The sequence below is a fragment of the Chenopodium album genome, chromosome 14, assembly GCF_948465745.1.
Source record: "Chenopodium album chromosome 14, dcCheAlbu1.1, whole genome shotgun sequence".
NCBI classification, from domain to species: domain Eukaryota; kingdom Viridiplantae; phylum Streptophyta; class Magnoliopsida; order Caryophyllales; family Amaranthaceae; genus Chenopodium; species Chenopodium album.
The window spans coordinates 33,810,799-33,837,946 of record NC_137847.1 but is presented as its reverse complement, the minus strand read 5'-3'; the positions used below and the strand labels follow the sequence as shown (position 1 = coordinate 33,837,946).

At 33.9% G+C, this 27,148-nt stretch overlaps 2 pseudogenes; one reads left to right on the top strand and one right to left on the bottom strand.

Annotated features, from left to right (window-relative positions):
• The first annotated feature begins 10,712 nt into the window (after window positions 1-10,712).
• Window positions 10,713-13,128, top strand: LOC145579151 (photosystem II CP43 reaction center protein-like; annotated as a pseudogene).
• Window positions 13,129-25,436: 12,308 nt separating this feature from the next.
• On the bottom strand, window positions 25,437-26,706 carry LOC145577980 (small ribosomal subunit protein uS3c-like; annotated as a pseudogene).
• Window positions 26,707-27,148: the final 442 nt, after the last annotated feature.

The following is a 27,148-nucleotide window of genomic DNA, read 5'->3' as shown; positions in this document are numbered from 1 at the left end:
CAATTTAATTGCACCATTCAAATCACATGCACAACTATGTCAACCAATTTAATTGCACCATTCAAATCAATTTAGCATCATCAACTAGCAAAAATCATCAATCAAGCATGCTTCCCCTTCTCCCTAGCAACTAATCTACTCACTAAACATGGTGAAATTAAGAAACAAAACAAATTCAATCAAATTCATATTCATTTAAAGCTTAATCAAAAGAAAATCAATCAATCAACAAATCCTAAAGCAAGGAATGTAATCTCAATCAAAATCCAAGAAACTAGAAGGAATTGCAAAGTAAATCAAGGGAAAGAAATCTTACAAGCATTTAGTGAATTGAAGAAGGAATTTCAAGATCAAATTGAAATCTAAGATCAAATTCAAGTACTAACAAGTAAATCTTAAGCTTCTGTCTCTACTTTCTCTCTCTACTATTTCTTGAAAAATTTTCTCTAGTACAAAGTTAAGTTGTCCTCAAAAAGAAAGTCAAAAGCTTTAAATAACAAAAATCGAGCGAAGGGGGCCGCACAAGCCGTGCACACGCACAGACCAGCCACGCGCGCGCACAGCTTGCTTGATCAAACTCTGCGCTCCAGAGCATCCCTGTCATCAGTGCACTCGAGATGATGCCCGCGAACAAGGCAGTCCCAAAATGTGCAAATTGACTTTATTATTCCCCTACAAACGCACAAATAAAATAAAGAGAGAGAGCGTAACAAGGTAAAACTAAAACTAAAATTATGAATTATCAACTAAAAATATGAAAAACTCGTAAAAACCAATCGACAACTAAAGTGAATTATAAAAAATGGAAAATCAAATAAAACTAAGAGAATTATATGAAAATGATGAAAGAAAATAAATAAAATGAAACTAAATCTTATTCTTTTGAGCACCATAAACGACGCTCATCATACTTCACCTCGACGGTTAGACTACGATGCCTTTAAATTAAAGCCTATATGTGACAGATAGACTCTTGTAACCATAACAAATGTGCTTGTTTACATGAACATAATTTTTTTTTTAAATGAAAAAGAATGGTTAATTCCACAAAAACAAAAAAAGACTTCGTTTTTCTTTTTTTATGAGGTACAACTAGAAATTTTGTTTTCTTTGTCATAAAATTGACCATGGATCAATTCCCTTTTTTTCTTAGGAGTACGTATTGAATACACCCATAATTATGAGCTTCATGGTCTTCCCCTCAAGAGACATGTCAGTGCTAGGGCATCCCTTTTGTATTGAATGGGATGACAGTTTCTCATTCTGAATCTGTAAAATCATAATTTTGATCAAATCACACATCGCAGTATACTAGGCCCTCTATTTCCTGTAGAGGTTTATCTAAAATATTCGCGATATAACTAGGAAGACGTTTCAAATACTACACGTGGGTTACCGGGCATGCCGATTTAATATAGCCCGTTTGATACCTTCGTATTCGAGAATCAACAAATTCGACTCTACATTGTTCACAAAATTTTGGGTCTTCTTTTTCATCTCTGATTACTCGATAATTTCCACAAGCACAAATCCCACTTTTATAGGCCCAAAAATTCTTTCGCAAAATAATCCATCTTTTTCTAGTTTATTAGTTTTATAATGAAAAGTATAGGGTTTTGTCACCTCTCCAACTATCTCTCCATTAGGTAGGATATTTGTGGCCCAAGCACTTATTTGTTCCGGAGAAACTAATCTATTTCGGAGTTGTTGATGTTTATACTGATCGATCATAGAAAAACAATTCGAATTTATTCCGATTAAGCTTACATCCTATTAATCTGGAAATTCTTCTCAGATACAAGGAAATGATTCAGTTCCAGAGCCAAAGATCGTAGTTCTCGAACGAGCAGTTCAAAAGATTCTGGAGCATCTTCGGGGTTAGGTATTGTTCCCCCAATGATCGTAGTACTAAGTACTTCCTGGCGAGCTTTAATATGATTCAATTTATAAGTAAGCATCTCTTGTAAAATATGAGCAACACCAAATCCATCTACAGCCCAAACCTCCATTTCTCCTACCCTGTCCTCCTTGCTTGGCTCTTCCTCGAAGGGGTTGTTGTGTAATAAGCGCATAATGTCCACTCGAACGTCCATGGATTTTATCATCAACTTGATGAATTAATTTCAATATATAAGGATTTCATCCATCAAATATTTGACTCTTTCCCGGATACTCGGGTTCAAATACCCACGGATTCGCTGTTTTCTTACTGGGTTCATATAATTCAGAAAACACTAGTTTTCTCGAAGCCTCCTACTCATATCTTTCATCAAAAGGTGCTATTTGATAATGTCGATCTAGCAGACTCCCCGCTAACCCGATCGAACATTCAAATATCTGTCCTACATTCATGCGTGAAGGTACTCCTAATAGGTAAAAAATCATATCAACAGGTCTTCCGTCTTTCAAATAAGGCATATCTTGTCTAGGCAAAATTCATGAAATGATACCCTTATTTCCATGTCTTTTAGCTACTTTATCGCCTACTTTGGTTTTGCGTTTCTGTAAAATATATACATGAATCATTTCTGAATTATAACTAGAACCCCCCTTTTTCTGGATCCATCTCACATCAATAACTCGGCCCCTACCACCTATAGGTAATTATAGACAAGTTTCCTTTGATGTGGATACCTGAATGCCAAGTATAGCTCGTAATAATCTATCTTCGAGGGCATACCATGATTCTTTTTCCATCCGATGCATTAATTTACCTACTAAAATATCACCTGTTTCTACCAATGACCCCAATCTCACAATTCCATTTTTGTCTAAATTGCGGAGTAAATGAGCTTCTAAATGCGGGATTTCACAAGTGACCTTTTCTAGACCTTGACTTGTCACATAAGTCTGAATTTCTTATTTCTGTATGTGAAAAGAAGTATAAATCTCTTCATAAATAAGACGCTCACTAATGAGTACCGCATCTTCAAAATTGTAACCTTCCCATGGCATATAAGCTACTAATATGTTTTTTCCCAAAGCTAGTTCACCACCAACTGTAGTGGCTCCATCTGCTAAAATTCGACCCTTTTTCACCCATTTTCCCCTTGGAATCTGTGGTTTTTGATGCATACAAGTATTTTTTTTAGAACGTTGATACATAACTAATGGAATACTTAGAGTATTCCCATTGCTTGATAAAAAAATCCTATAAGTGTTGGTAGAAATGATTTCCTTCCGGTTCGGCTATAGCAAGAACTTCTGAATCTAGAGCCGCTTGGCGTTCCAACCCAGTTCCAACAATGCACTTCTTTGACTGAGAAAGCGAAACTTCTTGACATTGCATATTAGAGCTCATTAAAGCTCAATTTGCATCATTGTGCTCGATAAAAGGAACGAGGTAAGCACCAATAGAAAAATATTGGAAGGAAAAGATACTTCGAAAATGAACCTGTTCCCACGCAATAGTCATGAATTCTCGACAGTATCGAGCTGGCACAACCTGTTCCTCCTAAGTACCTATATTTAGGGCCAAAGAATTTCCGGACGCTAACATATAGTATTCATCCCTACTTGGTGATAAATAAAGCATATGCACTCCTTTTGGTCTTTTAAAAATTCATAATAAGGACTTTCTAGAGACCCCCAAGGACCAATCCTCGCATGAATTTCTAAGGACCCAATAAGCCCATCATTGATTCCTTCAGACGTGTCAATTAGGAAAATACGTCCGTAGTGACTATGATGGATATCTCGTATTCGAAAACTAGCGGTTCGCTTTGTCAATCCCCCAAGGCCTAAATAACTCAATTTTCTCCCATGAACGAGTTGCATCAAGGGATTATTTCGATCCAAAACTTGAGATAATGGATGTAAATCCAAAAAAAGATTCAAAAATTGTTGTTAATGGGGTTGAAGTTACCAAATTCTGAGGAGTCGGTATTAATTTATGCCGAATTGCTCCACATATAGTTCCTCGAACCACGTTTTCTAAACGAACTAAAGCCAATCTGAATTGATCTTCTAAGAGATCTGCGACAGACTGAATACGTTTATGTTTCAAATGATTTATATCATCAAGTGTACCCATTCCAAATTTCATTCCAATCACATGATTCGCAACTGCCAATATATCTCGCGGTAACAAAAACGTATTGGTTTCGGGTATATCCAGGTTCAGTCGTTGGTTCATATTTCGTCGACCAATCCTTCCTAATTCGCATCTTTGTTGAAAGAATTTTTTTTTTTAAATCCTTATATAGGGATTCCAAAAATACCAGATCACCACCCACATAAGAAAATTGTTGATAAAACTCCAAAATAACATTTTCTTTTTACCCAATTTTTTTTTCTCCTTATCATTCAGAAAAGACAAGAAAAATTCTGCGTAAAAAACATTATCCAGAATTTCGCTGAGATTCAACCCCATATCTGATGATAGAACTAAAATAGATATTTTCTGTTTCCTACACACCCGGGCCCATATCCTTGCCTTTCTATCAATCTCTAATTCTGATCTTCCTCCTCAAACTGATATTATGGTGCCGGTGTAGACCGAAATTCCGTTATGGTCCAATTCGGATCGTAATAAATACACGAGCTTTGCAATATTTGATTGATCACAATTCTGTATATTCCATTAACTATAAAAGTTCCCAGGGAATTCATGAGAGGAATATTTCCAATTAAAATTGTTTATTCTTGCATCGCCCTGCTGGTTTTCCAAATTAATCATGCGGACACATATAATTCCGAAGAATATGTAAGTGATTTATATATAGCATCTTTTTCTTTTATCATGGGCTCTGCTAAATGATATGTTTCCACAAATAATTGAAATTCAATTTCTTGATCTGTATCTTCCATTTTTGGAAACTTATAAAATTCTTCTATTAAACCTTGATCAATGAACCTCCAAAATACTTCAAATTGTATCTGATTAAACCCAAGGATTGTAGACATTCCCCCATTTCCACCTCGTAGCATTTGCACGCAATTCCCCATTTATTGAAAAATCCTATTTTTGGCTCATTCTTCGTTGAATCATATAGATTGAGCTATCTCTAGTGGAATTTAAATTATGTTTACTAAATCACATAAAATTTGACACAAAACTATATATTCATATAGGAGCATATATGGAATGTATGAAATATGTATGAAGGGGGGAATACATACAAGTTTCTACTCAAATTTTAAAATGTAACACATGTAAAAGGAATTGATAAAACATTCTAAAAGAATTTTTCTACTTATACTTAACTTAAATTCGATTTATAAAATAGATTTTTAGTATAGAATATCAGTTCCATTTCTACCATTATTATGATATTGCATATTTCAACTCGATTGGATACCAAAATAAAGAGTAGGATTTGATCCCTTCGCCGAGATAAAGACATAATAATCAGAAACAATAAAGAGTTCATTTATTTAATCAATATTTTTTGCCCTTTTGTAACAATACAAAAAAGGGATTTGCGTAGAAAAGAGATTTTTTTACCTATCTTAGTACTCTATTTGTAGAAATATTAAAATATTATTGTATTGTAAAGCGGGTTAAGTTTATTCTATTAAATAGTCAATTTAGCCACGTGCAGATATCTATATATCATATATAAGGTACTTGACTATCGTCTGTGTAATTTTTGTTCTGGTTCCGGGGTTTACATATACTCATAATTCTTGTTGTGAAAAAGAAAAAGAAAAAGGAAATAAAGATTTTTCGATTTTTTCTTGAAAAGATGTAATACTAATTAGTTATCCTTTCCATTTTATTATGTCATTAGGTAAACATAAATTGAAATCAAAATTTATGAATTGTTCATGAAACCGGAGTCAAGCCAATAGTTAATCGTTCCAATTGATCATGTTTATCATGAATTTTGACTGAATGTCCGTAGTTTTTGGTCTGAATCGAATTAAAACAAAAAAACAAAGATTTTGCTTTCAGTAAGAATTTATTAAGTAGTGGAAGGGAAACCAAAGAAAAGAGATTCAAAGTGCAAGTCAAATAAATAAAAAACGAAGTACAGTAATCTACCCCCAACAGGGACTATTTAAGTATCGTCTATTTTGTATCATTTTGGCGGCATGGCCGAGTTGTAAGGCAGAGGACTGCAAATCCTTGTTCCCCAGTTAAAATCCAGGTATCACCTGATTCTAATTAACAAAAGACTTGAACTCCATTATCATCTGCTATAATCGATAACTCCCCAAATACTTCGTCGGCCGAGGGGAAGGAGAAGAACAGGTCTCTTGGTACGTACTTGTGGGGCTCTCAAAAAAGAAAGTTCTGTAAATTCTTGCGTCTAGGATTCAAAAAAAATTTGACTTTTGGAAAGTAGTAGAAGGATTATCGAAAACTCTCCATTACCTTCCAACCCTATTGGCGCGATTACTAAATGGGCGTTGAAGTCGGCGGGAGGGAATATCTAACCAATTTCAAATTACGAATGAAGAAAAGCGTAATATAGTTTCTATACAAACTCTAAAGAGTCTCTGAGCTGAGTATTCAGGTATTGGATTAGTTCATTAAAGGAATAATCCCCAAAAGTTTTGACTCTATACCATGGATTTCATTATTATGAAACAATAATGGAAAATCTCCTTCATATTCCTTGAAATAGGGGACATAATTCACATGGATATTGTAAGTCTTGCTTGGGCTACTTTAATGATAGTCCTTACATTTTCTCTTTCACTTGTAGTATGGGAAAGAAGTGGACTGTGGAAATACTAATTTAGTTTAGTTGAGGAATAAAATTGTATCATTATCATTTGTTTTATCGAACGCTTCGCAAAGTGTATTTAAAGATAATAATGTAAATAAAAAAGATATTTCAATAATTCCCACGTTTATATTTCGAAAGGAGATATAAATGATAGGAAATTTATCTAATTGAATTTTTCTTAATTTTCACGAATGGACTCTTATCAAAATTCAATTAGATAAGTTTTGTATACAATGGGGAACATCGGCTCCCTTTTGTTTCAATATTTCATTTCAAAATTCGAAGAAGTTTTCATCCCATTGAACTCTTTCGAGCATCTATCCACCAGCCACTCAATTCAATTACTTTTCTTCTTGGGTTGGCTTGGCAATGATAAAAAAAGATTACTAATTTGGTTTTTTCTTAATATATACCAAACTTTACTTTTTTTTTTCTTTGATTCTTTTGGCAGGTACAAGGATTAAGTTTATATCTTTATCATAAATTATAGTTTATAGTACAATGTCTTATACGAAAAAAGACTAATCTAATTGATAGAATGATATGAATCTTTCTACCATACTATCCGCTCTCATCGAATATTTTTGATTCGCGCGTGCTTGTTTCAGTTAAGAAACGCAATTGGAATTCGTCAAAGAACTACGAAATCAAGTTTCTTTCAAATTAATCATTCTGGCTAACCTTTTTTACATAGATAATAAGTAAAAAAGCAATAGGAACTAGAATGAATAGTGAAGTAGCAATAAATGCGAGAATATTTACTTCCATAATCTTATCGTTTTTTTACGTACCATTAACTCGGGATTTAATCCCATAGAGATGATCCAAATGTTATCTATTGATGATATTGAATCAGATTAATATAAGGAATAACAATATCTGAGCTATCATATCAATTCGCGGTCTCGAGTTAAATAGTAATTTTTTAGCTAATTAAGAATTCCCTTAAGTTATTGTTCCTTTTTACTCTTTTTTCCAGAACCTGAAGTCTTTATTCTATAATCAATCATCTAATGAAGTTTCACTTTTTCGTTTCCACTGCCGCTAGTTACAAAAAACCAAAAGCAAAAAATAGTAGGAAATGGGATCAATCTGAAAAGTATTTTGTCAAGGTAATTTTAACAAAAAAATTGGGTTTTGTACAAGAAACAAATTCCATTTATACATGTACTCTCGAGAAGCATCTAGAATTCTATTCCATTAGATAGACGCGAGAAATTGAAAAACCAGACCTACTATGTTATCTTTTGAAATCCTAAATAAAATCTTACCAATCAAAAATTTTCTAGTACTAAGCCACATATCCGTTTTAGGAATTTGTTCTAGTTCAAGTAATGGAAATTTTTCTATTTGTTTGAAAATGAGAAGAAAATAAACTAAAAAAGAAAAAAAAAACCTACGAATCATCTGAAGACTTCCTATTAAAAGTGAAAATCTATTGTTGTTCTTTTCCAAAAAAGTGGAAAGATCCATTGATATATCTATTGATTATTGGATCCGTCGAGACTGATGGGGCTCGAACCCGTAACTTCTGCCTTGACAGGGCGTTGCTCCAACCAATTGAACTACAATCCCAGGGAACTAAAGTATACAGTATCTATACTTTTTATATGATTTGACTTAAAGCATTTCTAGGTAGAATTTTTGTGTTGTAACAGAGACACGAGTGATATATTTATCTTCATTTGACATGAATATGGACTTTATTTAGTGAGAACGAAAAGAATTGCTAGTAAATTTTTCTTATTTCAAAATCTATTGATAAAATAAAGAAAAAGAGTTTTCTTTTTTTTCTTTCCATTTTTTTTTCTATTTATACTTTAACAATTTTAACTTAAAGACCATACCCTAATATGAATCTAGATCATTATTCTGATCAAAACTTCAATTTCCCGAAACAAATAAATAAAGCAAACAAATAGAAAAAAAAGAAAGTATAATAGAAAATTGGATTAGTTTTTTACGTAAATCAGCCATTTCGGGAAGAAAAAAACCTTCGCCTCATAATGGATCTGCAGATTATTGGGCCAAGCTGGATTTGAACCAGTGTAAACATAGTGCCAACGAATTTACAGTTCGTCCCCATTAACCGCTCGGGCATCGACCCAGGAAGAATCAATTCAATTTAAAGCTTATTGCTAATCTATGATCAATATCCTTTTGTAGTACCCTACCCCCAAGGGAAGTCGAATCCCCGTTGTCTCCTTGAAAGAGAGATGTCCTGAACCGCTAGACGATGGGGGCATACGGGCTAAACTTCCATCATATTATGAACATAATATGAGCAGTTTTTTGAAATTATCAATATAATCGAATAATCAGATTCAAAAGATCTTTCCGTCTCACAAACTTCCATAGAATTTTTTTGTCATTTCAATTTCATTTATGAACCATTCATTAGCTAGAGAATAAAAAATTATTAAATATTTATATAGACTAATTTATTCATTAAAAATGAATCGAATATTAATAATTAATACTAATTTCAATATTAATAATTAATCTAATACTGATATAGAAAGCGAGATAATATGAAATTAAAGAATACTTTCCGTTGTCGAATAGAAAGAAAAAAGGGAGTTTAAGTTAAACAAACCATATTAACGCATGTTGAAACGAGTCCCTAGCTGCTATTCGGTTACTTAATGTATAGTATATAATAACTTATTCTATGTAATCTATGTACATAGATATATTTTTGATGGATATACGTAATGACTAAGCCAAGAATTGGCTAAAAGGGCTTTTTTAACTCAGTGGTAGAGAATGCCATGGTAAGGCGTAAGTCATCGGTTTAAATATGATAAGGGGCTTTTTAGGTTTTTCATAAAACTATAGTCTATTTTAGCGGGGAATAGAAATATTGTTTGTTGATATTTTGAAAGTACAAAAGAAGCAAAGTTCTAAGTATAATAAGTTATACTTATTAGTAGTAGTTATAAAGTTGAACTAATATTCATTATATTATAATGATAAGCGGTTTCTCGAATCAGCAACTATTCTTATTTTGATTATTTGAATCAAATTTCTTGGAATGGAGAAGTTCGAAATCAACAAATAAAAAGTAAGTGGACCTGGCCTATGGAATCATGAATATACCCGCTATTCTTATATTCAAATTTGATAGAGATTAAATTGGAATAGTTGACCTTTTTTTACTTTAAACTCGGCTTGAATTTGTTGATATTTTTGATTAAATCTTTGTATTCCTAGTTATTCCATAGGAATAAATTGGCGAGTCTCTTCCGCCCAGAAGTTAGAAAACTTTGTGGTTATTTCAAATCACAACCTAAAAAAGCCATCTTTCATATCTTGGTTTTCTTTGATTCTGAAACGGAATGCATTTCGATCTTATCTATCAAATAAGATTGCGATGATAGTGTGGTTTCCTGTACCAACTATTTCTATATCCATGCATCCCATATTTTTGTTCCAACAATGGGATAAAGAATGCATGCGTGAAAGAAGTTATCATTTTAAGTTTCCTAGTAGTTTATTGTTTATTGAATATCGTACGGAATTCAAATTAAGTAAAAAATAGAAAATTCTCTGTATCTTTCTTCGATCCGTGAAAGTGAAACGATATATTCTGACATTTCCTATTGATCGGAAGGAAAAAACTAACTATAAATAGACAAAAACTAAACATATATTTATTCGAGAATAATCTCAAAAGATATTTATTTCTTTTGCTCTGTTTTATGAACAAGATGCAACAATAAGCTTAATTAAATTAGTAAATAGAAAGAAAAGAAAAGGTCGATTTGAAGATTAGTCGGTAACGAGCGAGTAGATTAGTTGTTCCTTCATGAGCTCTTTCAAAAGAATAATAGTTGAGTGTAATAAGTTCAAATTAAGGAATAATTGTATTTCAGAATTTATTTTATTTAGAATTTTTTTTGGAAACCTTATAGCTAAGGGTTATTTTTATACGAGAAATCAAACCATCCATAAATTAAATGATCAAATTCTCGGACTCCAAAAAATGCTATGGGGTGCTCGAAAGTGGTTGAAGTAGTTAATAGGAGGATCAATATGACTATAGCCATTGGTAAATTTACTAAAGACGAAAAAGATTTATTTGACAGTGTGGATGACTGGTTACGGAGGGACCGTTTCGTTTTTGTAGGTTCGTCTGGGCTATTGCTCTTTCCTTGTGCTTATTTCGCCTTAGGAGGTTAGTTTATAGGTACAACCTTTGTAGCTTCATGGTATACCCATGGATTGGCAAGTTCTTATTTGAAAGGTTCAAATTTCTTAACCGCAGCAGTTTCTACTCCTGCTAATAGTTTAGCCCACTCTTTATTGTTACTGTGGGGTCCTGAAGCACAAGGAGACTTTACTCGTTGGTGTCAATTAGGCGGCCTGTGGACTTTTGTTGCTCTTCATGGTGCTTTCGCACTAATAGGTTTTATGTTACGTCAATTCAAGCTTGCTCGATCCGTTCAATTGCGCCCTTATAATGCAATCGCATTCTCTGGTCCAATTGTTGTTTTTGTTTCTGTATTCCTAATTTATCCACTAGGTCAGTCTGGTTGGATCTTTGCACCTAGTTTTGGTGTAGCACCTATATTTCGATTCATTCTCTTTTTTCAAGGGTTTCATGACACTCAATCCATTTTATATGATGGGAGTTGCCGGTGTATTGGGCGTCGCTCTACTATGTGCTATTCATGGTGCTACCATAGAAAATACCTTGTTTGAAGACGGTGATGGGGCAAATACATTTCGGGCCTTTAACCCAACCTACGCGGAAGTAACTTATTTAATGTTCACAGCTAACCGCATTTGGTCCCAAATTTTTGGGGTTACTTTTTCCAATAAACGTTGGTTACATTTCTTTATGTTATTTATACCAGTAACCGGTTTATGGATGAGTGCTCTTGGAGTAGTCGGTCTGGCTTTGAACCTACGTGCCTATAACTTCGTTTCCCAGGAAACCCGTGCTGCGGAAGATCCTGAATTTGAAACTTTCTACACCATAAGTATTCTCTTAAACGAAGGTATTCGTGCTTGGATGGCGGCTCAAGATCAGCCTCATGAAAACCTTAATATTCCCTGAGGAGGTTCTACCCCGTGGAAACGCTCTTTAATGGAACTTTAACTATAGCCGGACGTGGCCAAAAAACCACCGGTTTCGATTGGTGATCCAAGAATGCTCGACTTATCAATTTATCTAGTAAACTACTTGGAGCTAATGTAGCCCATGTCGCATTAATCATATTCTGGGCCAGAGTAATGAACCTGTTTGAAGTGGCTGATTTCGTACCAGAGAAGCCGATGTACAAACAAGGATTAATTTACTTCCCCACCTAGCTACTCTAGGTTGGGGGGTAGGCCCCAGAGAGAAATTATAGACCCTTTTCCATACTTTGTATCATGAGTCCTTCACTTAATTTCGTCGGCCGTATTGGGCTTAGGGGGTATTTATAATGCACTTCTAGGCCTTGAAATTCTTGAAGAATCTTTTCCATTCTTCAGTTAGGTGTGGAAAGATAGAAACAAAATGACCATAATTTTTGGCATTCACTTAATCTTGTTAGGTATAGGCGTCTTTCTTCTAGTGTTCAAGGCTCTTTATTTTGGGGGCGTATATGATACCTGAGCTCCAGGAGGCGGAGATGTAAGAAAAATTACCAACGTCACCCTTAGTCCGAGTATTATCTTTGGTTATTTACTAAAATCGCCTTTTGGAGAAGAAGAGTGGATTGTTAGTGTGGACGATTTGGAAGATATAATCGAAGGGAATGTATGGATAAGTTTCATTTGTGTACTTGGTTGAATCTAGCATATCTTAACTAAACCTTTTCCATGGGCTCGCCGCGCAATTGTCTGGTCTGGAGAAGCTTATTTGTCTTATAGTTTTGGTGCTTTATCTGTCTTTGGTTTCATTGCTTGTTACTTTGTCTGGTTCAATAATACTGCTTTTCCTAGTGTATTTTACTGACCTACTGGACTAGAAGCTTCTCAAGCTCAAGCATTTACTTTTTTAGTTAGAGACCAACATCATGGGACTAACGTGGGATCCGCTCAAGGACCTACTGGTTTAGTTAAGTATTTAATGCGTTCTCCGACTAGAGAAGTTATTTTTGGAGGAGAAACTATGAGGTTTTTGGATTTGCGCGCTCCTTGGCCCTAAGAGGTCCAAATGGTTTGGACTTGAGTCGGCAAAAAAAGACATACAACCTTGGTAAGAACGTCTTCCGCAAAATATATGACTCATGCTCCTTTAGGTTCTTTAAATTCTGTTGGTGGGGTGGCTACCGAGATCAATGCAGTCAATTATGTCTCTCCTAGAAGTTGGTTAGCTACTTCTCATTTTGTTTTAGGATTTTTCATATTCGTAGGTCATTTTTGGTATGCGGGAAGGGCTCGTGCAGCTGCAGCAGGATTTGAAAAAGGAATTGATCGTGATTTTGAACTTGTTCTTTCGATGACCCCCCTTAATTGAGACACGAAATTCAACGTTTTAAGGTATAAATCAATTAGCTTCCATCATACATATTATATATGGGGATGAGGTCATACGTAAAAAGTATTCCTTTTTTCTTGTTTTTTTTCAACACATTTCGATGTAATTTAACTTCTTTTTTTTTTCTGGCTCAGCTATCTCACCTAGCCGAGCCATTCTCTTTTTTTTTAATAGAACAAGTAAATCTAATAAAACAAGGAAACAATTCTATTGAACGAACAAAAGGAGAGAGGGGGATTCGAACCCTCGATAGTTCTGAACAAAGAACTATGCCGGTTTTCAAGACTAGAGCTATCAACCACTCAGCCATCTCTCTAATATAAGTCAATTTCTATTTTATTCTTATTCCCTCGAATAGAACATGGTTCTATGAGCTGATACCATCCTAAATTGTCAAAAAAATTTAGGTGTAAGTTAATAGGGTGATCTATTTATTTGTATATTATATATAAATGATCTATCATGCCCATTTAAGTATTTAATTATTAATTAATAATTTCCCAGCGGTTCCATCTTTGAATAAAGCGATAATAAGTGATATTATATAGAATCAATGAATTCTATGGTAATAGTATAAAATCCTTCCGTGATACATTTATTACTTTATAGTACAATGACTAAGAAAGGGATCAAATGGTATATAGTTTGTTTGTTGATAGCTTGGAGGATTATACGTATGAATATATCTTTTCAATTGGCTATTTTTGCATTAATTTCTACTTCATCAATCGTATTTATTAGCGTACCCGTTGTATTTGCTTCTCTCGACGGTTGGTCAAGTAACAAAAATTTTGTAGTTTCCAGCACATCATTATGGATTGGATTAGTCTTTCTGGTGGGTATCCTTAATTCTCTAATATCTTGAACCTATATGTTCCAGATCAAAAAATGACCCCTCCCCTGAATTTGAACTCTTTCGGGTTGTGAGACACAATAAAATTTAATCAATATAACAAAAAAATTAAAAAGTTCCCCAAAAGACAAACAAAACAAATAACGAAAACAACAAAATTAGAGGGAGGGGTCAAAACTGAAATTTCTTCAAATTCAATGAAGTGAATCAAATAAATAAAGAAATTAAGAATTTAATCGGAATCGACTTAAAGAGACTATCTGGTCCGACTCTACACAAATATCATCGAGACATATATTATATATCTATGTATATGTAGGGACATAATGCTTCTCAAGAAGGAAAAAATGCAGATATAGTCGAATGGTAAAATTTCACTTTGCCAAGGAGAAGATGCGGGTTCGATTCCTGCTATCCGCCCAAGGGAAAGTAAATTTATTTACTATGATAAAGAATTTGGTAATGGTTATAGTCACTCCCGATAGTGTAGTGATTCTATCCTTCGCGTTCTTTTATTTTCTCACTCCCCCAAAAAGAAAACCGAATAAATATGAATTTCAATTAATTTCAATATTTATTTAGTAGTATTTTATTTAGTTAATTTACTAGTTAACAGATTCAAACCTAAAAGTTTGGACAAATTAAAATTTTACGGAGACAAGATTTGAACCCGTGACCTCAAGGTTATGAGCCTTTCCTCAAGAGTTGGGAACGAATGGACAAACAAAAAAGGAATGTGCCCTCTACCCTATCTGTACAAATAGAATACCCTAATTGTAAAGAATGGTAAAGGGTCTATCTACGATTGATGATGATCATAGAAATGAAAATATTTTTTTATGCTTACCAACTCGATCTTGGCAACAAGCATGTATGAACCATTTCACGAAGGATATGTCCGGATAACCCAAAGTTTCGATAGTTAGCTCTCGGTCTTCCTATCAAAAACAACGTCGATGGAGACGCGTAGGTGCACTATTACGTGGTAGAGATTGTAACTTTCCATGAATTTCCCATTTATCACTCAACAATGCTACTTTGTTTATTTCTTCTTTTGAGGATCGACGAATTAAATGATATTTTGTTCCAAATTCTTCCTCTTCTTCTCCTGCTGAATTAAACTTTTCCTTGCCATAATGGTTCAATTCCTATTAGTATCAATGATACAAGTCGGATCCTAGATGTAAAAGTGTATAAGAAAGGGGGTTGCCTTCTCCATCCAAAGAAATGAGATTCTCGTGAAGACAACACAAAAATTAACAAAATTTTCCCAGTGTAGAGGCAATCAAGAAAGTCGCATATGTGATTATATAACCTACGGAAAAGTGAGCTAATCTAACTAATCTTGCTAGTATAATGGAAAGAGCCACTGGTTTATCTCTCCATCGAATCAAATTGGCCAAAGATGTGCGCTCATGAGCCCATGCTAAAGTTTCAATGAACTCCTACCAATATCCACGCCACGAAATTAAGAACATAAATCCCGTAGCGCAAACAAGATGTCCAAATAAGAACATCCACGCCCAAACCGATAAACTATTCATACCAAATGGATTATATCCATTGATAAGTTGTGAAGAGTTTAACCATAGATAATCTCTTAACCATCCCATAAATTAAGTGGAAGATTCATTAAATTGTGAAACATTACCCTGCCATAACATGATGTGTTTCCAATGCCAATAAAAGGTAACCCACCAAATTGTATTTAACATCCAGAAAACTACCAAAAAATGCGTCCCAAGCTGAAATATCACAAGTACCCGCTTCGTCCTGGACCATCGCAAGGAAAACTATAACCAAAATCCATTTTATCTGGCATTAACTTTGAACCGCGTGCATCTAAAGCACCTTTTACTAAGATCAATGTAGTCGTATGTAAACCTAAAGCAGTAGCATGATGAACCAAAAAGTCTCCCGGCCCTATTGTTAAGAATATGGAATTACTACTCTCATTAACGGCATTTAACCAGCCAGGAAACCATATACTTCGCCCCACATTGAATGTCGGGCCGCTTGTTGAGGATAAAAGTAACCAACTGACTAATTTTTTGTATTATTAGTAATAATAATAAAATAATACCTATCCTATGATTTAATAAGTGATGATCCAATTATTCTTACTCAAGGAATCTTTGTGTTTAGCTTTAGGGTTTTATTGAATCATCGTGGTTCTAGTATGAATCTGGGGTTCCATCGATTCATAGGGTCTTTACAAGAGAAATTCCTATCAGTGATAAAAAAAAAGCAAAAAAGTCGCATTATACTTATATAAAAATACAAAAATAACAAATGAAAGGAAAAAGGAAAAGAGAATATTGAAGAGGCCTGTAGTAACAATCAAGCAAAAGACAAATGCGCTGACTTGATATTTTGGTATTATGAACACAAAGAAGAACTTTTGGATTTGTATTCCTTCCTATCTTCCGAAAAAAGAAAACAGGGGATTAAGAAGTTTGTAACTTTCTATTCTCTGTCTCTTTTAATTAGTATTTGGGTGTGTCTGCCTGAGCTGTACGAGATGAAAGCCTCATATACAGTTCTTAGGGGGGTTTAACAGTTTACCTATCTCAATAAAGTCTATGATTGGTTCGAAGAACGTCTCAAGATTCAGGCGATTGCGGATGATATAACCACTAAATATGTTCCTCCTCATGTGAACATTTTTTATTGTCTAGGAGGAATTACACTTACTTGTTTTTTAGTACAAGTAGCTACCGGGTTTGCGATGACTTTTTACTATCATCAAACCGTTAGTGAGGCTTTTGCTTCTGTTCAGTATATAATGACTGAAGCCAAATTTGGTTGGTTAATACGATCCATTCATCGGTGGTCTGCAAGTATGATGGTTCTAATGATGATCCAGCATGTCTTTCGTGTGTATCTCACCGGTGGGTTTAAAAAACCCCGAGAATTGACTTTGGTTACGGGTGTGGTTCTTGCTGTATTGACCACCTCTATTGGCGTAACTAGTTATTCCTTACCTCGGGATCAAATTGGTTATTAAGTAGTCAAAATTGTAACGAGGGCGTACCGGATGTTATTCCTGTAATAGTATCACCTTTCGTAGAGTTATTACGTGGAAGTGCTAGTGTGGGACAATCCACTTTGACTCGGCTTTATAGTTTACACACTTTTGTATTGCCTCTTCTTAATTCCGTATTTATGTTAATGCACTTTCTAATGATACGTAAACAAGGTATTTCTTGGCCCTTATAGAATAGAAAAAGTATATCATACTTATTTGTAATTAATCATTTATTACTTGAGGGAAGAACAATAGTATTTCATTGCTACATGTATGGATTATTGAAAATAATAATCTATGTATTTGGACTTTTTCCTTCAACTTCATAATTTTGTATTTAGTTAAATTTTATGTTTAGTTATTTAACATAACTAGTTGAGGGTAATTCTACGAAATAAAAATGGAGTATGGGAGTGTGTGACTTGAACTAATGATTAGGCCGTGCAGGTATATGTCCGTTTCTGTCAAATTAAATTTCATACTCAAATGTGTCTTTTGTCCAAGTGCCAAATAAGTATATTCTATAAAGAGGATAGGTTGGTTCATTTCAAGAGAATCTATTTTATGATCAACCAAGAATCATGTGATGAATGAACGGGCTCCGTAAGATCTAGTCGAGTGTGTGATTTTGCATAATATAATCTAGATTATATTATTATTTCTTGATTATTATTTTATTAATAGTTTGAATATATTGAAATGCATTCATTTCCTTTGCATTGACTTAATTTATGGTACTATCGGATTGAAACCAGGGATCTAAAGAACAATAGAGACTAGGCTATATTAGTAACAAGTAAACCCTTTATTTGTAATATATATATATAATTTTCTTTTTTGTAGAAAGTCAAAATCTCCAAAATACTTGGAGATAAAAACCAATTACAAGGTATGAGACGACCCAAAAGCATTTGAGCATGATCAACTTTGTAAGCCTACTTGGGTGTTGAGCATTTATTTGTAAGAGTGACATTTCTTCCATGTATAATTACAACTTAGGAAAGTAGGATTTAAGAAATAGGTTCTTCCAGGAAACCTTTTAGATGGATAAGATCCATATGCTAGATCCATTTGGTTCTTTTAATTCTTGCTCAAGCTAGAAGATGAAAAATTCTCATGTCCAGCTCTTTCGGGGGATGAATCGAATCTCTAAAGAAAGAATTCACCTATCCTAATAACAAAAAAGCCTGACTTGAATGATCCTGTATTAAGGGCTAAATTAGCAAAAGGCATGGGGCATAATTATTACGGGGAGCCCGCATGGCCTCATGATCTTTTATATTTTTTTTCCTGTAGTAATTTTAGGTACTATTGCGTGTAACGTAGGCTTGGCAGTTTTAGAACCATCATTGATTGGTGAGCTGACGGATCCATTTGCAACCTCTTTTGAAATATTACTTGAATGGTAGTTTTTTTTCCTGTATTTCAAATACTTCGTACAGTACCAAATAAGTTATTCGGCGTTCTTTTAATGGTTTCGGTACCCACGAGATTATTAACCGTTCCTCTTTTAGAAAATGTTAATAAATTCCAAAATCCATTTCTGCATCTAGTAGCTACAACTGTCTTTTTGGTTGGTATCGTAGTAGCCTTATGGCTGGGTATTGGTGCAACATTACCTATTGATAAATCCCTAACTTTAGGTCTTTTTTAAATTGATTCAAATCTGAAATAACACGACGTGTGTATCTAGGGAATAGTCACTTCAAAGTGAATTTTCCCGAGATACATCTATTCAATTCATTTTTTCATATTTTTTTTAATCAACTACGAAATGCTTTTCTAGAGTGCCAAATATTTGTTTTACGTCTTCTATGTGAAAATACTCTATTTTATTAAGATCTTCTTGGCTGTTATTTAATTCGTCCGATAATGTGTGTATATTTAATTTTTTTAGTCAATTCTAGATCCTAGGTGGCAATTCTAATTGGTCAATAAAAGTAAATTTCAATGCTCTATTTTTTTTTTGTTTTTCTGTATTTCAGTCAATATATTGTGAAAGGTAGAAAGAGGGATAGAAACTTTGGGCTGATTGTCCTCTAAATCTAAGTTTTCTGATTCTGCATGTAAAAAAGGGATAAATAAATCAATTAAATTTCGGGAGGCTTCCTAAAGTGCTTCTTTTGGAGTTAAACTGCCATTTGTCCATATTTCGAGAAAAAGTATCTCTTGTTTTTCATTTGCATTTCTATAAGAATGAATACTATGATTCATGTTTCGAACACGCATGAATAGAGTATCTATCGGATAATTTCCGTATTGAAAGTTATGTGGCGCTTTTATATGATATCCGCGATTTCTCTCAAGTTGTAATCCAATACACAAGTCAATTGGTTCCGTCAAGCAAGCTATATGCTGTGTATTATCAACTATTTCTACATGAGGCGGCAAGATGATGTCTTGTGCAGTTACACATCTGGGGCCCCTAACGCAAATAGACGCCTCAGAAGTTCCATATAAATTACTTCTCAATACTATTTCTTTCAAATTCATGAAAATTTGATGTACTAAATCTTAAATACCTAATATGGCAGAGTATTCATGTCGTATTTTTTCAGATTTTGCACGTGTTATACATGTTCCTTCTTTTTCGCCAAGCAATGCTCTTCGCATCGCAGTGCCTATTGTATCAGCTTGACCTTTCATAAGTGGAGAGAGAATAAACCGCCCATAATAAAAAAAATTATTATCAGTTCTTGATTCAACACACTTCCACTAAAGTGTCCGAGTAGATACTCTTATTTTCTCTCGAACCATAGTAATATTTTACAAAATTGATCATAGTTTTGAATCATTTATTTCTCTTGAAATATCTTCAATTCTGCTTTCCACACACGTCTTTTTTTAGGAGGCCTACAGCCATTATGGGGCATAGGGCTTACGTCTCGTACGAAACTTAACAGTATACCACTTCTACGAATATCCCGTAATGATGCATCTCTTCCGAGACCAGGACCCTTTATAATGACTTCGGCTAGTTGCATACCTTGTTCTAATACCATATGGATAGCATTTCCTACTGCAGTTTGAGCCACAAACGGTGTCCCTCTTTTGGAACCCCTGAATCCACAAGTACCGAAAGAAGACCAAGAAACTATGATCCGTGCCATTTATGGCACCTTTAGGCTATGTTTTCTTTATATTTCTATGCTCCTTTATAGTCTTTTATGTCATGTTTTTAGAGAATAATGCTCGATTCGCGTGTTTTTGTGTTAGTTTAGAGAAATGCATGCTTTTAATGGTTTTCTTATCATTTTATTCATTTCTCGGCTATTTCTCTTGCTTCTCCGTTTCTATGTCTTGTTTTGTAGGTACGTGGCGGGCTATATGCATGGGAATTGAAATAGCACCCACTAGGATCAATATGCACTTTTCGGAATTGAATTTGAGTTTGAAACAAAGGAAAACGAAGGATTGCAAAGTATCAAATAGGACCTTTTTGCATTTTTTAGTCATATCTCAAGTTCTAAAGATCGGATTAGGGTGATTCAAGTTGGGTTGGAAACTAGACTTGAAGAGCTTTCCAATGATAGGTCGCACGCCTTCATACAATTCGTAGATCGGAAGTTACAGCCTTCTGAAGTTGGCCTAGGAAAACTGCCGCTGGCGCGGGCTACAGTACCCGCGGGCGCGGGGTTGCTGCTGCTCCAAAACTGCCGTATTTGGGCAGTAAGCACCCGCGGTTGTCCCGAGGGCTCCCCGAGGGCGCAGGACTTGGCCCCGCGGGCGCGGGCGCGGCTATCGGGGTGTCCGTTCCCCTCCGCGGGCGCGGCCGATTTCTCCGCGGGCGCGGATTTCCGGGTCTTTTACGATTTTTAAGCTTCTTTTCTCCTTTTGTTTATATAGTTTTTGGTTTCCTTTATTCTTGATTCATGTAATTCTTTAGTTTTAGAATAGTTTTCTCTCTCTTAGGTTGAGAGCTTCTCTCTCTAAATTAGGCTAGTTTAGAAGTAGTTTTAGAGAGAGAAAGTGAAGAATTTCAATGGTGATTGAGAGATTGAAGATGCAAGTGTGACAATTGTGTTGGAGATCTTCCTAATTATCAATGAGCATTTCTAAACTCTATCTCATTCAATTGCTTTGTTGAATTTGATGTTTGTTTGGTTTGATTTTGATATTTGATGTTTGATTAGAGTAATTGTTCTTGATATTTTGTTGATTCTTGTTCTCTATAGTTGATAGTAGATTTGATCATGTTTCTTGAGTAGTTTACTTGCTAGGGTTTGGGTAAACATGTGTGATTGATGGATTGAGATTGATTTGGGAATTTGAGTAGTTCTTGTGTTGTGATTAAATTGATTCATAGAGGTTTGCAAGTTGCTTAAGTTTGATTGGAGTAGCTAACCATGATTGCTAGCATTGATTGCATGATTGAATTGATTGACATGACCACTTGATATCAATTTGATCATAATTAGTTGAATATTTGATTATGTTTCTTCATATTGTTTAGCACTAGAGAAATCTATGTTAGAGAGTGTGAGGATGATTAGTTGAATGCCCCTAATTGCTCCTACTATTTGTCTTTCCATTACTTGGATTGCTTGACTCCCTAATTAGCTTGGTTATCATGAATGCATGTTGATCCCCATTCCCTAGTGTTTCATTTGTTTGGTTCTTGATTTAGGAAGTAGAATAGTGTCACCTTTCACCTTAGACTTCGACCTAGCTTAGGCGTTAATTAGAAATACTTGAACATAACCGTTCTTAGTGGTTCGACCCTTGACTTACCTCTATACTTGTATTTAGGTATTTGAGTGATTATAAATTTGTTTGACCGTAGGGATGATTAGTTTAACGACCTAGTTTTCCCCACGTCAAACTACTCGACCTCGTACATCTGTAAAAGTGACAATGGTATTATTGAAACTTGCTTGAACATGAATAATTCCCTTTTGTATTTTACGTTCACTTTTACGCGAATTAATACTTCCATTTCTACGTGAACCAATTTTTGGTAAAGGTTTTGCCATATTTTTTCAACTCATAAAAATAAGTCAACGATATATGGATATATCCATTTCATGTGAAAACAAATCCTTCCCTTTTTTTTTATGTTAATCAAATCTTTTAGCAATTCTTTCTAGATAGTTCCTTTTAGTTTTTAGTATAGCAGTTATCCTTGTCGTTGTTTGTGTTTTGGGTTGGAACAAATTACTATAATTCGTCCTCGTTTGCGGATCAGCCGGCATTTTTCAGAAATTTGACGGACATAAGCTCTTATTTTCATATTTTTTATTTCGTTGTGTTTTTTATTAATCTAATTCTTGGAAGAAAATGGGTTTTTGAGTATTTTGAATCTCGAACTGTATTCTTAGAGAAAAGAGTGTTGAAGTTGAAAAACTATCTAATCTTTCGAATCCTTGTTGCGAAGTCTATAAATTATACGACCTCTAGTTGAATCATAACAGCTTATTTCAATCTTAACTCTATCTCCCGGTAGGATTTGTACAGAACTACGTCGTATCCTTCCTGAAACGTAACCGAGAATAAGATCTTCATTATCTAAACGAACCTAGAACATACCATTAGGAAGTGATTCGGTAATCAAACCTTCATGAATCCATTTTTGTTCCTTCATTGCAGACAAAACCCCCTTAATGTATCAACTAATAGAGGAATGATATTAGACAAGCTATCTTTTCTCTTTTTTTGTTCACAAATCGAAAATTTTGGATCCAGTTTAGATAGTATACGGATTACCATATATAACATAAAATTTCTCCACCAATTCGTTCTAATCGAGCCTCTCGATCTATTATTATACCTCTAGAGGTAGAAAGAATTGCAATCCCAATTCCACCTCAAATTCTAGGAATTCATTGATAGTTAGAATAGATTCGTAGACCAGGTCGACTGATCCTTTTTAAATGGAAAGTATTTTTATAAGGCGGTTTTTATTTCGTCTATGTCGCAGAGTTAAAACCAAAATGTAGTTGTTTCTTTCTTGATGTTTTCTCGCATTTTCGATAAAGCCTTTTCGTAAAGGTATTTTAACAATGTTTTCGGTGATTCCAATAGATACTATTCGAACCGTTCTTTTTCTATTCATGTCTGCATTTCGTACAAAGGTTATTATATCAGCAATAGTGTCCCTACTCATGATGAACTAAAATAAGTGGTTCCCCAAAAATTTAATATAATCAACATGCCTTTTTATTAGTTTAGTATTAAATTTTACATTATAAAAAAATTCAAAATGAAAGATATATACGTGATACACAATCTCCTATTTTTATTTTTTTTTTCAGTCAAATACCCTACTTCTCATCTTCTAATACCTCGGGAGCTAATGAAACTATTTTAGTAAAGTTTTGTCTCAATTCCCTAGCAATTGCACCAAAAATTTAAGTTCCTTTTGGATTTCCTTCTTAATCAAGATAACTGCGGCATTGCCATCATATCGTATTATCATACCGTTGGCGCGTTTGAGTTTTTTACAGGTACGTACAATTACAGCTCTGATCACTTCTGATCTTTTCTAAGGGCGTGTTGGGTATTGCTTCTTTAATCACAGAAACAATAACGTCACCAATATGAGCATATCGGCTGTTGCTAGCTCCTATGATTCGAATACACATCAATTCTCGAGCCCCGCTGTTGTCTGCTACATTCAAATGGGTCTAAGGTTGAATCATATTTTGTTTTTACCTGTTCTTTCAATGTAAAATAAATGAAAAAGAAATATCATTTGTAAAAAAAAACTTCTATTTGTTTTTATCCTAAAGATCCATCTCCTTTAGTTCCACATTCTTATCGTGAAATAATGAATTGAGTTTGTATAGGCAATTTCGATGTCGCTATTGCGATAGCACGGCAGGCTATATTTTTGGCCTCTCCGCTTATTTCACAAAGTATTCGACCTAGTTTGACAACAGCTACCCAATATTCGGGCAATCCTTTACCGGCACCCATACGGGTTTTCGTGGGTCTTACTGTACCAAGTTTGTCGAGAAATATACGTACCCATATTTTCCAACCACGATGTGCATTTCATGTCATTGCTCGCCGCCCTGCTTCTATTTTTCTAAACGTGATCCAAGCGGGTTCAAGTGCCTGAAGAGCATATCTTCTGAAACAAATACGATTCCCCCGACAAGATATTCCCTTCATTATTCCTCTATGTTGTTTACGGAATTTAGTTCTTTTTAGGGTTATAGTTGATGGTTTTTTGGAATTCCATTTCTACTACAGAACCGGACGTGAGAGTTTCTTCTCATCCAGCTCCTCGCGAATAAAAAAATTAAAATTTCATTTAAAATGAATATTTTATTTTTATATAATTAATATATACATGTAATAATACGCTGAATAAATACACTAATTAAATTCTTTTGGATTCACCTAGTTTACTAGATATTTTTATTTAGGAATATAAATAGCCAATTTAAATTTCTTTAAATCTCTATTTTTATTCCATTTTTGTATAATTTTGTTTTTTACTATAATATTGCATTCTTTTTTATTTTAGTTTTATTAAAAGTTTTTATATTTTATATTAAATTGGATTGCTCAAATATGAGGAATTCAATGAAAATAAAAAAGAAAAGGGGAATTTTCCCGGGAGAATATTTACTCTTTTAATATCTATTTTAGCTGTAAAGTTAGTTTATCATTTTTTATAATATGAATAGGTTTTTTGTTCGTTCCGCCATCCTTACCAATGATTCGTTAGGATTCATTTTTAGTTGAATCTTACGGATTCACGAATTTCGTCGTTCCCATCGCTTCTTGATCTAATGATTAGGTCTAAATTTTACAACGGACCTCATAATGAAATTTGTTTATGAGACAACCCTCTTAGTCGTGATTGGTTCGAAGCTCTTATTTTTTTTTCTATGAAAATGATTTATATCATATAATTTTATGTCAATACGTATTAATGCTTTATTACATTTTTTTATGAGATGTTTCAAAGACCTTACATATTGGAATCATATATCTTTTCTATTCGATTCTTTTTTTTTTTTCTTTCTGTCATCTTTCCTTTTATCCGTATCCTTTTTTTATTTTTTGTATTTTTTTTTTGTTTGACAATAAATCTAATGTATTGTTTATGCCAAAAAAATGCAGTTCCTACAATGCTAGGGCTAAAATAACATATCTTGGCTGCTTTCTTGGATCCAAATAATGTGAGCGATGAGTTGGTTATTAGTTCCTAGTTATGAGTTTCTATTTTGTATGATTTGTTCTTTTGTTTATTTAGTTTTAATTTTAACAAAAAGCAACGAGTCACACACTAAGCATAGCAATTTTTTCAAAAGGTCATTCGAATTTTTATTAAACCTTATGGGATTAAAATGGGATTCAAAATAAGAATTTTTTCGGTGGAAAAAGAAGCAAAAAGATTGTTATTTTATGTTCCATCATTAAATCGATACCAAAAGAAAAATTAAAGACTGATTATTACTCGTCCATAAATATCAAAATTTTGATTCCCAATACTCCATAGATAGTTCGAACCGTATAAGTACAATAATCGATTTTCGCGCGAATTGTTTGTAGGGGAACCCTACCATCTCTTATCCATTCCATACGTGCAATTTCTTTTCCATCAAATACGGCCGGCAATTTGGATTTGAATTCTTTTTGTATCAGCTTGTTCGTTTAATTCGATAGCTTTTTTCATTGCTTTTCGTTATGATACTCTACTCTTTAGTTGTCCGGCTACAAATTCTGCAAGAATGTTAGGGTGCCCATAAGGTTTTGCAATTCTTGTAATAGAAATATTGAGTTTTCGGTTTACAAATTTCAATTCTTTTTGTACATTTATTTTTTAGGTCTTCTACTCTGTTTGGTAGATTTTCTATTAATAATATTGGGAACCCCATATGGATTATCACTTGTATCAGATCAATTCTTTTTTGAATTTCAATACGTGAAATTCGTTCGATACCCAAGGATGCTCTTGTATTTTTTTGTACATAATTTTTGATACAAAAAAATTAATTTTTAATCTTCTTGTAGACCTTTTGAATAGTTTTTTGGTTGTGAAAACCAAAGGGAATAATGAGTTTGTGTTGTACCAAGTCTGAAACCAAGTGGATTTGCTTTTTGTCCAATATTACTTACTCCATCATACAAAGGTTATATTGTATAAAAAAAAAACTCTTTATTTTATGCTTTTCTCTAAAACGCCCACACAAGCATTCGCGTCGTCGACCTATAGACATAATATCTAAGAAAGTTATTAGCTTTTTTAGAGGTAAACTTTCTAAAAATTTCTCATATGAATAAAAGTGGGTTATATTTCTTAATGCAATAGTTATGTGACAAGTAGGATTTTTAATCAGATAACTATGCCCTCGAGCTCGCGGTTTTAATTTTTTTAAGATAATACCTTTATTAATGTCAGCTTTGCTAATAATTAAATTTGCTTTGTTGAATTGTTTATTGTGGCTAGCATTTGCTGTTGCAGAATAAATCAATTTAAAAATAGGATAACATGCTCGATAGGACATGAGTTCTAATATCATAAGTCTTTCGGCGTAGGAACGACCTCGTATCTGATCAAGTACTCTTCGTGCTTTGTCAACAGACATGGATATAGAATGACCTCTTGTAGTTATCTCATCACATTATCCCGGTTCTGGCTGACGTGATCTGTATAGACGAAAAACATCAAATTTTGATTTCTTTTCTTTTTTTTAAAAAAACCCATAAAGTTTACCTCCATTAATAAATGATAAGCATCTATTTTTTTATATTAGCTTAATTAACTTTAAGTTAAACATAATGGTGAGACTTATTATTTTGCATGTCCTTGGAACTTTTGAGTTAGTGCAAATTCGCCTAATTTATGACCAACCATCCAATCTGTTATGTAAATGGGCAAGTGTTCTCTTCCATTATGGACATCGATTGTATGTCCAACCATTCTGGGTATAATGGTAGATGCCCGTGACCAAGTTACTATTATTTCTTTTTCCGACTTTGTGTTAAGGTTCTCAATTTTTCTTAATAAATGATTCGCGTCAAAAGGAATTTTTTTTAGTGAACGTGTCACAGCTAATTACTCCTATATTTTTTTATGTAAAAACTAAGAAACTAATTCTATATTCATTTTCTTTCCTATTTACTACGTCGACGAATAATAAAATAATCACTATATTTATTCC